The following is a 14202-nucleotide window of genomic DNA, read 5'->3' as shown; positions in this document are numbered from 1 at the left end:
GGGCCCTGGGGGGCGACGCTGAGACCACCTGCCCTGCAGCCGGGCAGGGGCGGGGGGCACCGACAGCCTTTATTTCTCAGACAGAAGATTCTGGCACCAACGTCCTTGCGGGCACTGGGGACCCCTGTCCGCGTAGCGCCGCCCCAGGTTGGCCAAGGTCGGGGAGCGTCCCTTCGGGTCGCGAGCCCGACCCTGCACACAGACCCCGGGTCAGCGCGCCCCGGGCAGTCAGCACCTCTCCGGGGGCGCGAATAGCCCCGACCTAGCGGAGGCTTCTCTGCAGGGAGAAACCACACGCCCGCTGGGGAGGAGAAACAGGCGCCCCCGGCGCGAGGAAGGGCTATTGACCAGCTAGAGGAGAGCCGTTTGAAGTGACCTAGTGATCTGCCATTTAGAGGATTTATTCTGAGAAAATTATCAAACAAAACAAAACAAAAACCCTCACTCTGGGGTAGATATTTCCAGCTGCGCGGCAGAGGGCAGCTTGTAACTGGGAGTGGCGGGAACACCACGCCACCCGGGCCTGATCATCACAACACTTCCAGTCTTGGCAGCAGATAATGACTGTCACAAGAGGCCGCGCTGTGTAACAACCCACAAGTAACATAAACTAAAGTGGAACTCAACAGGATGAGCTGATAGTGACACGCGGAGTTACATCCTCAGAAAGAGCTTGGAAAATGCACCTTGTCTCTAGGGAGCTGGACCTGGAAACTAGAGCCCTTTGCGATTGTTAGGACTTTGTGCGGTGGTGTCTAGGCTGTTTCACTTAGATTCTGTTTCACTGTAACTTGATGGTTACTCAAGCATAAAGTATGGAGGATTTCTTGGCTCATGTGCCTGTTTAGGGAGAACTGCTTTCTACAACTGCCAACACAGAGGGGCAGGCATGCTGGGGGCTGTGTGCTGGAAATTGACTGCCCTGCTGGGTGGTTGACTGAATCTTGGGACCCTGTGGGAGCCAAAGAGGGCAAAAGCAGAAGGCAGAACACCAAAGGCCTGCCCCCTCCCTTTCTGGGGTACCGTGCCTGCCTTCTAACCTGAAAGCCTTCTGCCAATGGGTGTAGAGCAAATGAGGATCTGCTGGTGACCAGACCAGGGCCCTCTGCTGCTCACCCCTCCACCCAGCTTGCCTCATCCTGGGCCAAGGGTGAACTCAGCAAGAGCTGCCCAGTGGCTGTGGGCATCGCTCAGCTCTGCCGGAGGCACAGAGGCTCCAACAAGCTGTGGGCCAGCCTCCCACGGTGCAGCCAGAGGCCAGATTTGCGGGCAGGAGCTGGTGGTTGCCTGGCAGTGGCTATTCATACATTCCTTCAAGAGCATTTGTGCCACATGGGCACTGAAGGTACAGCAGTGGACAAGAGCACGTGACCACAGGCTGGCCATTGTTAGCCGGGGTTGGGGACAGACGGTAAGTACGTGAACAAATACATAACCATGATTTTAGGCAGGGTCAGTGCTGCGAAGAAAAGGACAAGGGCCGGTTAATGGTGGGGAGGCAGGGAAGGCTTCTGGGAGCAGCATTTGGGCTGAAACAGTAATTTGAGCAAGTTCAGAAAGAAGTGTGGCCCTGAGATGGGGTGAGCTCAGGGAGCTCAAGGGCCAGAAAGAAGGCGGTGCCTCTTTCAACAAGGGGGCTGGCCCAGGAGAGGGGGGAGGGAGGCCGGCGGCCGGAGCGCCAGGGCCAGGAGAGTTCGGAGCCATGCTTAGAAAGTGCGGGTGCGAGAGCAAGGCTGCGCGGCACTGCCACCAGCAGCAGGGGGTCCCCAAACAGCACTGAGGGACAGGAGCCTCACACTACACCCACCCGCCCATCGCATCAGCTCTAGAATGACAAGGCTCACCTATGGTGGAAATATTCTCCACAGTGACTGTCTCAGGTGGGGGCAGGGGACAGGGACGGTCTAGGACAGGGCCTGAGGGAGCTTCTGGGAGAGGCGATAACGTTCTGTGTCTTCACAGGAGCCTGGGACACCCAGGTATATGCATTTGTCAAAACTCAGGGCATATGTGGTTAAGACTTGTACATTTCACTGTATGTGAATTTTATCTCAAAGGAAAAAAAACATAAATATTGAGCTCAAGTTTACGCAGAGATACTGATGTCTGTAACTTACTGTGAGATTTATTTTAAAAATCAAGATGGGCAGGGAGAGGGATGGGTGGGTCGTTGAACAGAGACGTGGTAAATGAGTGTAGTTCAATATTAGTGGGAGAATCTGGGTGCAAGTATGCTAGTACTCGTGGTAAAACTTTCAACTTTGCTGAGTGTTTGGGGTGTTCGTGGCAGCCGTGGGCGTGCTGGACGTGGGCGTGATTGCGGGCAAGTCCAGATGATTCCCAGGTTTTCTGACTTGCCTGCATGTCGGCCAGCAGTGGAACAGCACATGCCAGGAAGACGGCCAGTGGGGAGTGGGCACCATGAACCTGGAGCTCAAAAGAGAAGTGCACTCTCTGGCACCAATGTGTGAGGTTTGGTGCAGATGGAATATCTCCTGGGGTGCATGAGGTCCCTGGGGGTGTCTGGGCAGAGCCAGGAGCCCTCCAAGGGTAGGAGGTCAGGGGGAGCAGTGAGGCAGAGCAGCGAGGGGCCAGGAGTGGGAGAAGCCCGGAGGGGCCAGTGGCCCCTGGGAGCACGCTCCGCCAGTGCAGAAGGACCAGGAGGCATCTGGGCTGGTGTCAGGAGCAGCCCCATGAAGGAAGGGACCTGGTCCAGCTGCAGGGGTGAGACAGGGCCCAGTGGTACCTGCTCTCAGGAGCACCCCTCCCTGTGGTGCACACAGACGGTACTCCCAGGAGTGGGCACCCTGAGGGATAGGCTCTGAGGAAGGCAGAGAAGTGGGCAGCAGCTGGGGAAGGAGGGAGGGTGCGGTGTGGAGGCTGGGGCATGAGGGTGGAGATGCTGAAGGTGCTCAGAGAGTGAGGCTTGGATCTCCCCCTTCATGTGCAGATGCAGAGCTGAACAGATGGGGCTGAGATGTCAGAGGTCACGGCTGGGCCACAGTGGGCCAAGAACCAGGTTTCCATGAGGTGGCACAGGAGCTGTCCTAGAAGGGAATGAGGGTGCCGGGTGTTCCCAGGCACAGACCCCGCCACCTTCTGGGGCCCAGGGAAGCTGTGAGCACTCCTTTCACGGGAGTCTTGCCAGCTGTGCACATCACCCTTCCACTGCCCAACTCCAGCTGACAGCCACACCTGAGCCAGCCCAGTGCTGGGGTCTTGTGGGCAGGGGTAGGGGCTGGGCTTCCCTTGACCAGTACGGCCTAATCACTAGCAGGAGGACAGAGAGAACCTGGGGGTCTCAAGTGGCCTCCGCCCGTATGGAGAGCCAAAGGCCTGCCCCCATGTGACTTGGGGGTGACAAGGCCGTGCAGCCCTGGGGAAGCCTAAGGGCCCCCCACGGCCAGGCCCCAGCAGGAGCCAGGGGGCCTCCCCAGCATGCAGGACCAGTGTCGTGCCTGTTTAACGAAGGCCCGCGGGGCACCAGGGCAGGGTCCCCCCTGACCCTGGTTTGGCACTGCCTTCTCAGGCCACTGGGGCTGCTCAGACACTGAACTGCTGTTGAGTGGCAGTGAGGAACCCAACGGGCCAGCCCCCTCCAGTCTGACGTTAGTTCCTGAATTGATTTCCTTTGCGATCCCCAGGGAGGGGCAGAGAAGCCCTGCACTAGCTGGAGGGACATTCTGGCCATAGCCCCCCGACACCCCACCCCCGGGGCAGCACACCTCGGTGCCCCACGTCAGGACATGTACTGCTTTGACACATAAATGTTTCTATCTTGAAATGTGAGCATGCCCTCAGAACAATGACCTGCTGTTACACTGTCCGACTAGCACAAGGTGACCTCACCGCTTCCCGGCCACACCGAGCTCAGTGGGCGGCGCCGGCAGAACCACATCCGCTAATGCTTTTAACGCTGATAAAATGGCAAGCGGCCCAGAGATTTCCTGCCTGTGGAGAGCACAGAACCCCTCTTGAGAGTCTGGTTCCCTTAGAGGAAGAAGGGGGCAGAGGGCTTCGCAGCTGCTGGTTGGGCCCCATTCCCTGGCCTTGGGCTCGAAGAGGAAAATGCCCTTTCACTCCTGCGTCAGCCTGGGGACAGGCTTATCCAACCGACAGGCCTGGGACAGGAGCAGCCCCCAGCGGTCATCCCAGAAGGCCACAGCTTTGCACCTCAGAGCATCACCATCCAGCGGGCACCCGCCCATGCACGGTGACCACCGAGATCTCTGCCTGGCCCCTAGCCCCGCCCTGCTTCTAAGCGCACCCCTTGCTCCGGGCTGAGGTTCATATCGTGTCCTCCTTCCATCAGGGCAGCCGACCGCTCGCCCTCCCATTGGAGCAGCCCCGCCCCGCGCTGATAAAGACCACCTGCGCCCACTCCCGCCGTCCAGACTCCGCCTCGGCAGCAGAAAGCCCCGCACCTGGCCGCGGCGCGGTGGGCCCCCGCGTCCTCCTGCCGCCTGCCTGAGGGTGTGTGCGGCCACAGCAGGAGCCCGGCCACGCTGGGGCCGCCTCCACCCCAGATCCGCGGCGTTAGCACGGCCACCGAGCAGGCACACGGGTTGGCGGGGAGAGCCGGGGACGGGGCCCCGGGTGGTCCTCGGGAGCAGAAGCACCCTCGGGGGCCATGCGGTGCCTGTACCTCAGGGGGCTGGGTCGCCACTTCCCCTCCGCCTACTTCCTTCCCTGAGCGCTGCCAGCAGCTTCTCTGGGGGCAGCAGCAGCTGCCCGGCCCGCTTGGCACTGCCACGTGGAGGGGGTTGTCCAGCCGCCACGGGCAGCACAGGCCTCCCAGGCACTCCGCTGCTGGGCAGGGGGCCTGGGTGAGCTGCAGGGCGGGGCCGGGGGCATCTTGGGTCCGGAGATGAGGAGGCCGAGGAAGGAGGGGCGGCCTCCTGGGGGGGTTCCCGCGGGGGGCCCTGGGAGCCCGCACCGCGGAGGAGAGGACGCCGCCCTCCCTCAGGACCCAAAGGCGCCGCTGAAGGGGCAGCCGCCAGAATGGGCGCTCACTGGCCGCGGGCGCTTCCGGGCGTCCGGGGAGCCTGGTGCTGGCAGTGCAGACCGGGCCCAGCTGACCCACAGGCGTGGGGTGACCCGGAACAGGACTGACACACCTCGCTAGCTTCTGTTTTCCAGAAAGGAGGAAAACCTCAGGATTATCTATACTATTGTAATTTAATCATTTTCTGATCTGCTGCTGTAACATCATCATTGTGTTAGGAAACGTCAGAGAAGTAGAAGAAAAGCTTCCTTGAGCACCACCACCGGGGAGGGCGCTGGGGACCTTGGGCTCTACCGGCGCTGTGTACACGCCCCCGGGGCTGTGCCTGCAGTGTCCCCTGGGTCTTCACGGCAGATGTGCACGCTGCCGTGGACCTCTCAGGCTGCCCACCACAGCGCCGGGCCCACACCCCCACCCTGCTGCACAGACAGGCTGGCCCCCCAGCACCCTGGCATGTGCCGCCTGGCGGAGGGGCCGCACTTGTTGGCTCTATGTACATGGTTTGTATATCCAACTTCTGTGACAACCGGCTTTTGCTTTTCAAATTTTATTGAAACCCCTCGAAGTTGAAGGTGTCCGCCTTCCTGCAACATGTCACTGCAGAGGGCTTGCTAGATGCCCAGCAGGCTCCTGAGCGTTAGTTGGAGCACTGCTGGTGTGCTCACAGTTACGCTGTCATGACGTACAGCCACATGGCAGCCTGCCTTCCTGTTATAAGTGCGCAGCGTTACAAAGGAACATGTGTAAATGTATACCAGAGGCAAGCTTGCCAAGAGCAGCTGCCCGCTGCTGAAGAAATCTTGAGGGACAGAATTCTTTTGAAATGTAATGTTTGAAAAGGCAACTGATGCTCAAACTCCTCCTACATAGTCCAGACTTTCATAGCTGAGCCTCATCTGAGCTCCCCTGAGAGGCGGCCCTGGGCACCCCAGGGCGCAGCAACTTTGGCCGCCACTGATGACCTGTTAAATGTGCACAAAGGACTAAGCAGCTACAGGGACGACGGAGGCCTCCAACAGGTGCGCTCGCTGAAGCCACCGCTCCACCTGCACAGAGGAGGCAGTCTCTTGGCGTGACGTCCAAGCGCGAGGGCACCGCAGAGACCAACCACACCTTCCTTCTCCTGGGGACACCCCAATGTGGGCAATATGAGGGCATTTGGAGCCCAAGGATTCTGCTGGCCTAGAAAGGGGTGCAGACACCTGGGAGAACGGTTCTAATGACTGCTCTATGAAGCTTAGAAATGTAACAAGTGGAAAAGCCTGTGCTATTAACTGTGACGTGGCATGGTGGTTTGAGGAACACAGACCACGGAGCCAGGCCACTTTCATCCACATACTGTCTCACCCTTACTGACCGTATGACCCTAGACTCCACTGCTCAGAGCCGCCGCCCCCTCCTCTGTGAAATGGGAATGGTATCACGAGCACCCACCTCATGATTTGTGGGGACCAAACTTTTGGGTCTTTGTTTTACACTCTTAAAAAGTATTGAGGATGCCAAAAAGCTTTTGTTTATGTAGTACATCTATCAATATTTAACCATATTGGAAGTTAAAGTGAAACATTTTTTAAAAAATCAGTTATTAGAAGTCAGATTATTACATATGAACATAATGATATAGCTTTATGAAGACTACATTTTTTCCAGAGCGAAACATAATTACTGAGATGTCTATACTCGACTAAGTTGAAGTAGCAGTAATCAGACAAAATAATGTAAAACAGACAAAACACACGAAACGATTTTTTTCAAGATTCTCCACATCAGGCAACAAGGACAGTGATCCATGAGACAGGAGACAGGCAGGCCACCCTGCCACTGGCCGAGCTGGGGCTTCCCGAGTATTCCAGGTCTGCACCCATCAGCAATCCGGGCAGTGCTGAGTGGAGCCCCGAGGCTAACGAGAGGGAGCTGAGAGTCGGGGAGACCAAGGCAGTGAGCCTTCACAGAACTCCTAGGATCCCCAGAGCCCCAGAGGTATCCAGCTGAGCATGGGAGCACAGCTCCGGGACAGGAAAGACCCTCCAGGAAGAATTGAGGCCAACAGTGCCTGGCGCTCACGTAGGGCCAAGAATAATGCCGTTCCCACCAGCCATACTGGAAAATCCCAGGAGAGAAAGGAAACGAATTAGCTGAATGTAGGTGGATAGATTGAGAGAATGAAAGGGCCTCAGGGACCCACCACACCATCACTGGCAGGCTGCCTAAGTTAGGTACATGACTTCGTATATACAACTTTTTAGAGCAACCACTAAAAACTCCATACAGAGAAGTACATCCAAGAATACCATAGATGACCCAAAATAAAATTCTAAAATATGTTCAAGGGTCACATAGGGAGGCAGGATAAAAAGGAATGAGCTATTGATACAACTTGGGCATATCTCGGCATTTATACTGAGAAAAGCCAATCTTGAAAAATTTCATACTGTATGATTCCATACAACATCCTTGAAATAACATAATTACAGAGAAAGAAAACAGACACTGGTTGCCAGGCATTGGCAATGGTTGGGGAAGGGGTGTGACTAGTTTTCTGACCCATTAGCATGGGTTGTCTTTCCATTTATTTGGGTCTCCTTTAATTTCATTCAACAATGTTTATAGTTTCAAGCATGTTAAGTCTTACTCTCCTTTAGTTTATTCCTAAATTGTTTTTGTGTGTGTGTGATTGTAAGTGGAATTGTTTTTTTAACTTCTAAAAATTTTCATTGCTCACATATAGGAATACAATTAAATTTTGTGTATTAACCTATCCTATAATCCTGCTGAATTTAATAATCTTAATAATTTCATAAGGGATTTCTTATTGTTTTCTATATACCAGATGTCATCTGCAAATAGAGTTTGACTTATTCCCTTCCAATCTTGATGCCTTTACTTTTCTTGTCAATTTTCCCTGGTTAGAACCCCCAGGCCACTGTTGCACAGAGCTCTTGCTTCTAATCTTAGGCTGGGGGTATACAGTCTTTCACCATTAAACATATCAGCTGTGGACTTTTCATAGATGCCCTTTACTGCGTTGGCAACTCTCCCTTCCACCCTTGAGGGCTTGGTATGTTTCATCATGAGAGTGTGTTAGATTTTGTCAAATGCCTTTCCTGTATCTATTGGAAGGATCATGTCTCTTTTGTGCTTCATTCTATTAATGCTCTTATCTATTCCATTGCATTGACTGATATTCACATTATTCCAACCTTGTACTCCTAGGATAAGTCTCACTTGGTCATGGCGTATAATCCTTTGTATATGTTGGTGGATTTGCTTTGCTTGTAATTAGTTTAGGATTTCTGCGTATATTCCTAAGACATGTTGGTCTGTAATTTTATTTTTTGTGATGCCTTTCTCTGGTTTTGGTATCAAGTATGTGGTCTCACTGTTTGAGCTGGGAAGTGCTCCCACCTATTCTGCTCTGGAAGACGTTGTGTAGGATTGGCATTAATTCTGCAACAGTTGGTAGAATTCCCCACTGAAGCATCAAGTCCTGGGTTTTCCTTTGTGGATAGTTTTAAAATTATTGATTCAATCTCTTTGTTATGTCTATTTGATTTTCTCTTTCTTCTTGAGTCAGTTTGGTAGTTTCTGTGTTTCTATGAATTTGTTCATCCTATCTAGATTATCTAATTTATTGGTATGGAATTGTTCATAATACGTTCTTATAATCCTTTTGATTTCGGTAAGGCTGATCATGATGTCCGTTCTTGCATTTCTGATCTTAGTCATCTGTGTTCTTTTTTCTCCCCCTTGGTTAGTTCAGCTAAATATTTGTCAGTTTTGTTATCTTTTCAAAAAACCAATTTCTGGTTTCACTGATTTTTTTTTCTATTCTCTATTTCATTTATTTCTAATCTATATTGTTTTCTGCTTGCTTTGGGTTAAGTTTGCTCATCTGTTTCTAATTTCTTAAGGTGAAAATCAGGTTATTGATTTCTTTATGAATGTAGATTTTGTTATAAATTTCCCTCTAAACACTGCTTTTCCATCCTGTAAGTTTTTGTATATTTGTCTTTTCATTCATCCAAGATATTTTATAATTTCGTGATTTATTCTTTGACTCATTTGTTCTTTAGGAATATGTTACTTAATTCCCGCATATTTGTGTATTTCTCAGATTTCCTTGTTATTGATTTATAATTTCACTGCACTGTAGCAGAGAACTTATTTTGCATGATACCAATAATCTTAGATCTATTGAGATTTGGTTTAATGACCTAGCACGTCATCTATCCTGGAGATGTTTCATGTGCCCATAAGAACCTATATTCTGCTGCTGTTGTGTGGACTGGCCTACAGATGTCTCTTCCCCTTTTCTGTGCTATTACTATTATTACAATAGTTCACATCCATCTATATTATAAACCCACAATACAATGTTATGATCATTACATAGTCTTGTGTCTGTTAAAGAATCTGTGAGAAATTAGAGCAATTATGTATTTTATAGTTTGTTGTATTAACCTTATTTAGTAATTCTGATTCTAGTGCTTCTTGTGGACTTAAATTACCAACTGATACCATTCATTACCTTACTCCAAAACAGCTTTCTTCACCCCTACCTCTTTTGTACTGTTATTGTTAAATAACATTTTGACAAAATGTTGACACATGACATTTCTACAGTTGAGGAGCTTAACAATACAATTATATGCATGTCATGGGTAGTTATTTTTTAAATTGAGAAGAAAATGCAAATATACTGTCTTTTGTAATTTACCTACCTGTATCAAGTTTTTCATGTGGGTTTGACTTACTATGTGGTGTCATTTGCTTTGGGTCTTAAGAAAAATACTTCTTTTAGTAAGTCAGATCTGCTAGCTATAAATTCTCTCAGCTTCCCTTTACTTTGAAATGTCTTTATTGTTTGAAAGATAGTTTTGCTGGACATAGAATTCTTCACTGACAGTTTTTTAGTTTAAGCATTTTGAAATAGACCACCATTTTCTGGTCTCCATGGTTTCTGATGAGATGTCAGCTATCAATCCTAATTACTCCCCTTATATGCAATGAGCTGTTGTCATCTTGCTGTTTTTAAGATTCTCTCTTTATCTTTGGCTTTCAACATTCGGACTAAGGTATATCTGGATGCGGATCTCTAGGTGTTTGTCCTACTTTAAGTTCATTCTTCTTGAATGTATGTATCAATGTCTTTCATCAAATTTGGGAAATTTTTTGCCATGACTCTTCCTAATAATGTTTATGCCCCTTCCTCTCTCTTCCATTGTTTATACGTCGGTACGCTCAACGGCACGTCACATTTCTCTGAGGTGCTCATCATTTTTCTTTACTTTTTATTCTCCTCTTTAGAGACGGCATTATCTCTATTGGTCTATCTTCAGGTCCACTGATTCTTTCTTCTGCAAACTCAAATCTACTGTTGAAACTCCTGCTGAATTTTTCATTTTAACTATTGTACTTTTCATCACTAGAATTTTTATTTTTTAAAAATAATTTCTATCTCTTTATTGGTATTCTCTATCTGATGAGATATTGTCATCAAGTCATCCTACAATTCTTTTTATTTTGGTATCACTAATATACAATCAAATGAACAACACTGTGGTTACTAGATTCCCCCCATTATCAAGTCCCCACCACATACCCCATTACAGTCACTGTCCATCAGTGCGTAAGATGCTGTAGAGTCACTACTTGTCTTCTCTGTGCTATACTGCCCTCCCTATGCTCCCCATACACACATTATGCGTGCTAATTGTAATGCCCCTTATTCCCCTTCTCCCTCCCTTCAAACTCACCCACCCAAGTCCCTTTCCCTTTGGCAACTGTTAGTCCATTCTTGGGTTCTGTGATTCTGCTGCTGTTTTGTTCCTTCAGTTTTTGCTTTGTTCTTGTGCTCCACAGATGAGTGAAATCATTTGGTACTTGTCTTTCTCCATCCTGCTTATTTCACTGAGCATAATACCCTCTAGCTCCATCCATGTTGTTGCAAATGATAGGATTTGTTTTCTTCTTATGGCTGAATAATGTTCCATTGTGTATATGTACCACATCTTCTTTATCCATTCATCTATTGATGGACACCTAGGTTGCTTCCGTTTCTTGGCTATTGTAAGTATTGGCTGCAGTAAAAAATAATCTCAAAGAAAGATCATACCACAAAATAAGGCTGGTCTCATTAGATTTGGCCTGCTTATTTTCATAGAGGCAGCAAGAATGGCCATTTACCGTATGCCTCCCTAAATTCGCTTTGCTGGAAGTTTTCATAGGGAATCCAAACTGTGTTTTAAAAGCTTTTTGAGACTAGGAAACCAAGCAAAGATCTTGCCAGCAGATCTTACCTATAGACTTGGGTGAATTCCTCTCTTCTCAAGTTTTCCAAAACACCCAAAGGTTTCTGGGCCTCCCGGGATATGGCCTTCCTTACTCACCTACAACGCTGGGAGACCTGCAATCCAGGAACCGGGCTGGTGTTCCAAACAGGGTTTTGTAAGCACTGGCTTCATAAGTTGACCTTAGTTTTTAAAAGTGTCTGGTCATATTTGGTTAAATGATCATCATTCTCAAATACGACATTCCAGGCAGGGCTTTGGTTCTATAACCAATGTCTCTAGTTATTTCCCACTAACAAGGAAACAAGGAGGACAGAATGTTATTGAATTTATGGCAGTAACCAATATTGCTATGAAAATAAGAGTATTCAGTAGCTTTTCTGAATTCTGGGGGGGTCAGGTAGGAATAATGAAACACCATTTTATAAATGGTACATTTTAAAACTGTTCATAAAATCATAGTCTACTAAATTACAAGTTGTAGATAACTTAAAAGAGAAAGGAATTCTTTACATATCCAGATAATTTTCAAAAGTGAAAGACTGGGTAAGAGTTCACTACGAGAGTACAACTGACAAGGGCATTTGGTAGCTTCTACAGGAAGCAAAACAAGATATGAAAGCCAATCCAAGAAATTAGACAAAATAGTTATACATGTAATTAGCCCTATTTCTGAAGAAGAGTGGACAGGAACAAATGCTTTGTGATTTTTCAGGGACACTGGGAAATTCAAAGACAGTTTCAGGTATGAAAGATACACCCTGAAAGGCATCATTCTCAAATATGACATATCAGTTTAAGACATTGGAATTTTTATGCATTTCATCATTTTATTTTCTTTTTATTAACATTTAGGATTCAATATTAGGAAGGCAAAAATCCAAGTTATCAGATTTTAACACAGTAGGAATCAAATCATGGGTGCCTGAAAAACAGTATTTGGCTATTCATTTCGAAGTGTAAATCAAACATTACAACATTAAAAAAAACAAACACAGGAGGTAACATGACTGCAAAGAACTATCCTCATTCCTAAGTGAGAAACTTTGTTTTCCTAAATAATCTAAGACATAATAAATCAATAGAAACCAGAGAAGGCTATTCTGATAAAATAAAAAATGTCTACTGTCTATGCAGATTATATAACTTTATGTTGTAAGTGAAGGTAAAGAACAGTATAAACAAATAAACCCATCAAATTGAGCAAACTTTCCCAAGATTTTAACTTTTGAAACTCAGCTGTCATAAATCTAGGCAAATGAAATTTTGTCTTTCATTGTTGGACTCTTTCATATCCTGGAACAAAGGGGCACTTTAGACCAGTCTCAGGGTGTCTTAGACCGGGTAAACACAAACAACGGAATAAACAGCATGAACAGCAGAAGTGTGCTGCTCACCGTTCTGGAGGCTGAAGCCCAGGATCAGGGGGCCAGCACGGCCGGGAGAGGGCCTCTTCTGGGTCACAGCCTTCTCCTCCCCTCACATGGCCAGTGGTCTCCCTGGAGCCTCTCTCAGAAAAGCACTAATTGTGTCAGGACCTAAGCACCTCCCACAGGCCCTACCTCCTAACACCATCATCTTTGGAGATTAGGATTCCCACGTACGAAGGTTAGGGGGACATAGTCAGACCACAGAACAGGAGGTTAACACGACCAGAACAAATTTCAAGTACTATTAAGATGTTATTAACGCGCAAATGTTCATTATTATATCATCAAATGCACTAAAAGTACTGTTTCAATTTCTAATACAGTAACATCAATAGTTGTAACTACACAGGAAGATTTTTGGGGTCCTCAACAATGGAGTGCAGATGGGGGACAGAGACTAAAAGACGACTTCTTGAGGACAAAACTGTTTTCCTTGAAAAATAGAAATACATACTTAGTTGCATTTCTCTGAAACCACTGTACCAAGTATAGTCTAAACCATATATTAATGTGGGACACACACACACCACCCCCACCCCCCACCCCCCGCTGGGGAGTAGCAGAGCCCCGGAGCCCCCATAGCATAGCTCCAAACAGTACCTTGTTTATATGCCTCTTGAAGGGGCACAAACGAGTGCGCTCATCACAGACCTGATAGCTCTCTGCAGCGAGAAATGTCAGAGGCAGAATATAGAATCTGAATTACGCTTAGGAACCAATCTTGCTTACCAGCCAACTAGTGAATAGCCATTAATTAACTTAGTGTAGTGTTAAGTCCAAGGGTGTAAGTTACCTAACTGCCTCAGCGATTATCTTCAAGTGGACATACTAGAAACATAATTACTGTTGAAATAAAGTGTCAGAAAAATGACTTGATATGGTTAAATATAAACATGTTTCATAATCTTAAACAGTCAACATAAATAATGCTAACTTATTTGATCACTAAACCTGGATAAATTTAAGAATATATCCAAGTAGAATAAAAATGAAGCACACTTAATGCTCAGAGAAGACATTGCTATTTTTATTGAACCAAAAATATTAAAGCACTCTCATTTGCCTCAATAACATGACCTTATTCTTGAAACATACCTTTACTCCTGGCTGGGCCATGCCTGGGCCCTCAGGACGCTCCCCCATCTCGGTGCCCCGGGTCGTCTCGGCGAGTCCTTGGGGAGGGCCACGCCCTCACGTTGCCAGCTGCCACCTGCTGCTCACGGAATACCGTTCCCTCTGCCCAGGAGGCCTGGGGCAGGGGAGGGTATGGGCCCCCTCCAGTGACCAGGTCCCACTTGCCACCCTGGAGCTCTAGACTTTGGGAGCGCTGGGGGAGAAAGAGGCTAACCAGCTTTCACTGGGCTGTGGATAGACCAACCGCTAGTGGCAATAGGCGGTCCCGAGGTGTCTTTTAAAAACAAGTCCAGCACACAGGGTCAGCTGTTCTCACAGTCTGGGCTTAGGAAGGTCCCCTCAA

Source organism: Manis javanica, chromosome 7, assembly GCF_040802235.1.
Source record: "Manis javanica isolate MJ-LG chromosome 7, MJ_LKY, whole genome shotgun sequence".
NCBI classification, from domain to species: Eukaryota; Metazoa; Chordata; class Mammalia; order Pholidota; family Manidae; genus Manis; species Manis javanica.
The sequence above is the reverse complement of the archived record's forward strand: the minus strand, read 5'-3'. Positions refer to the sequence as shown.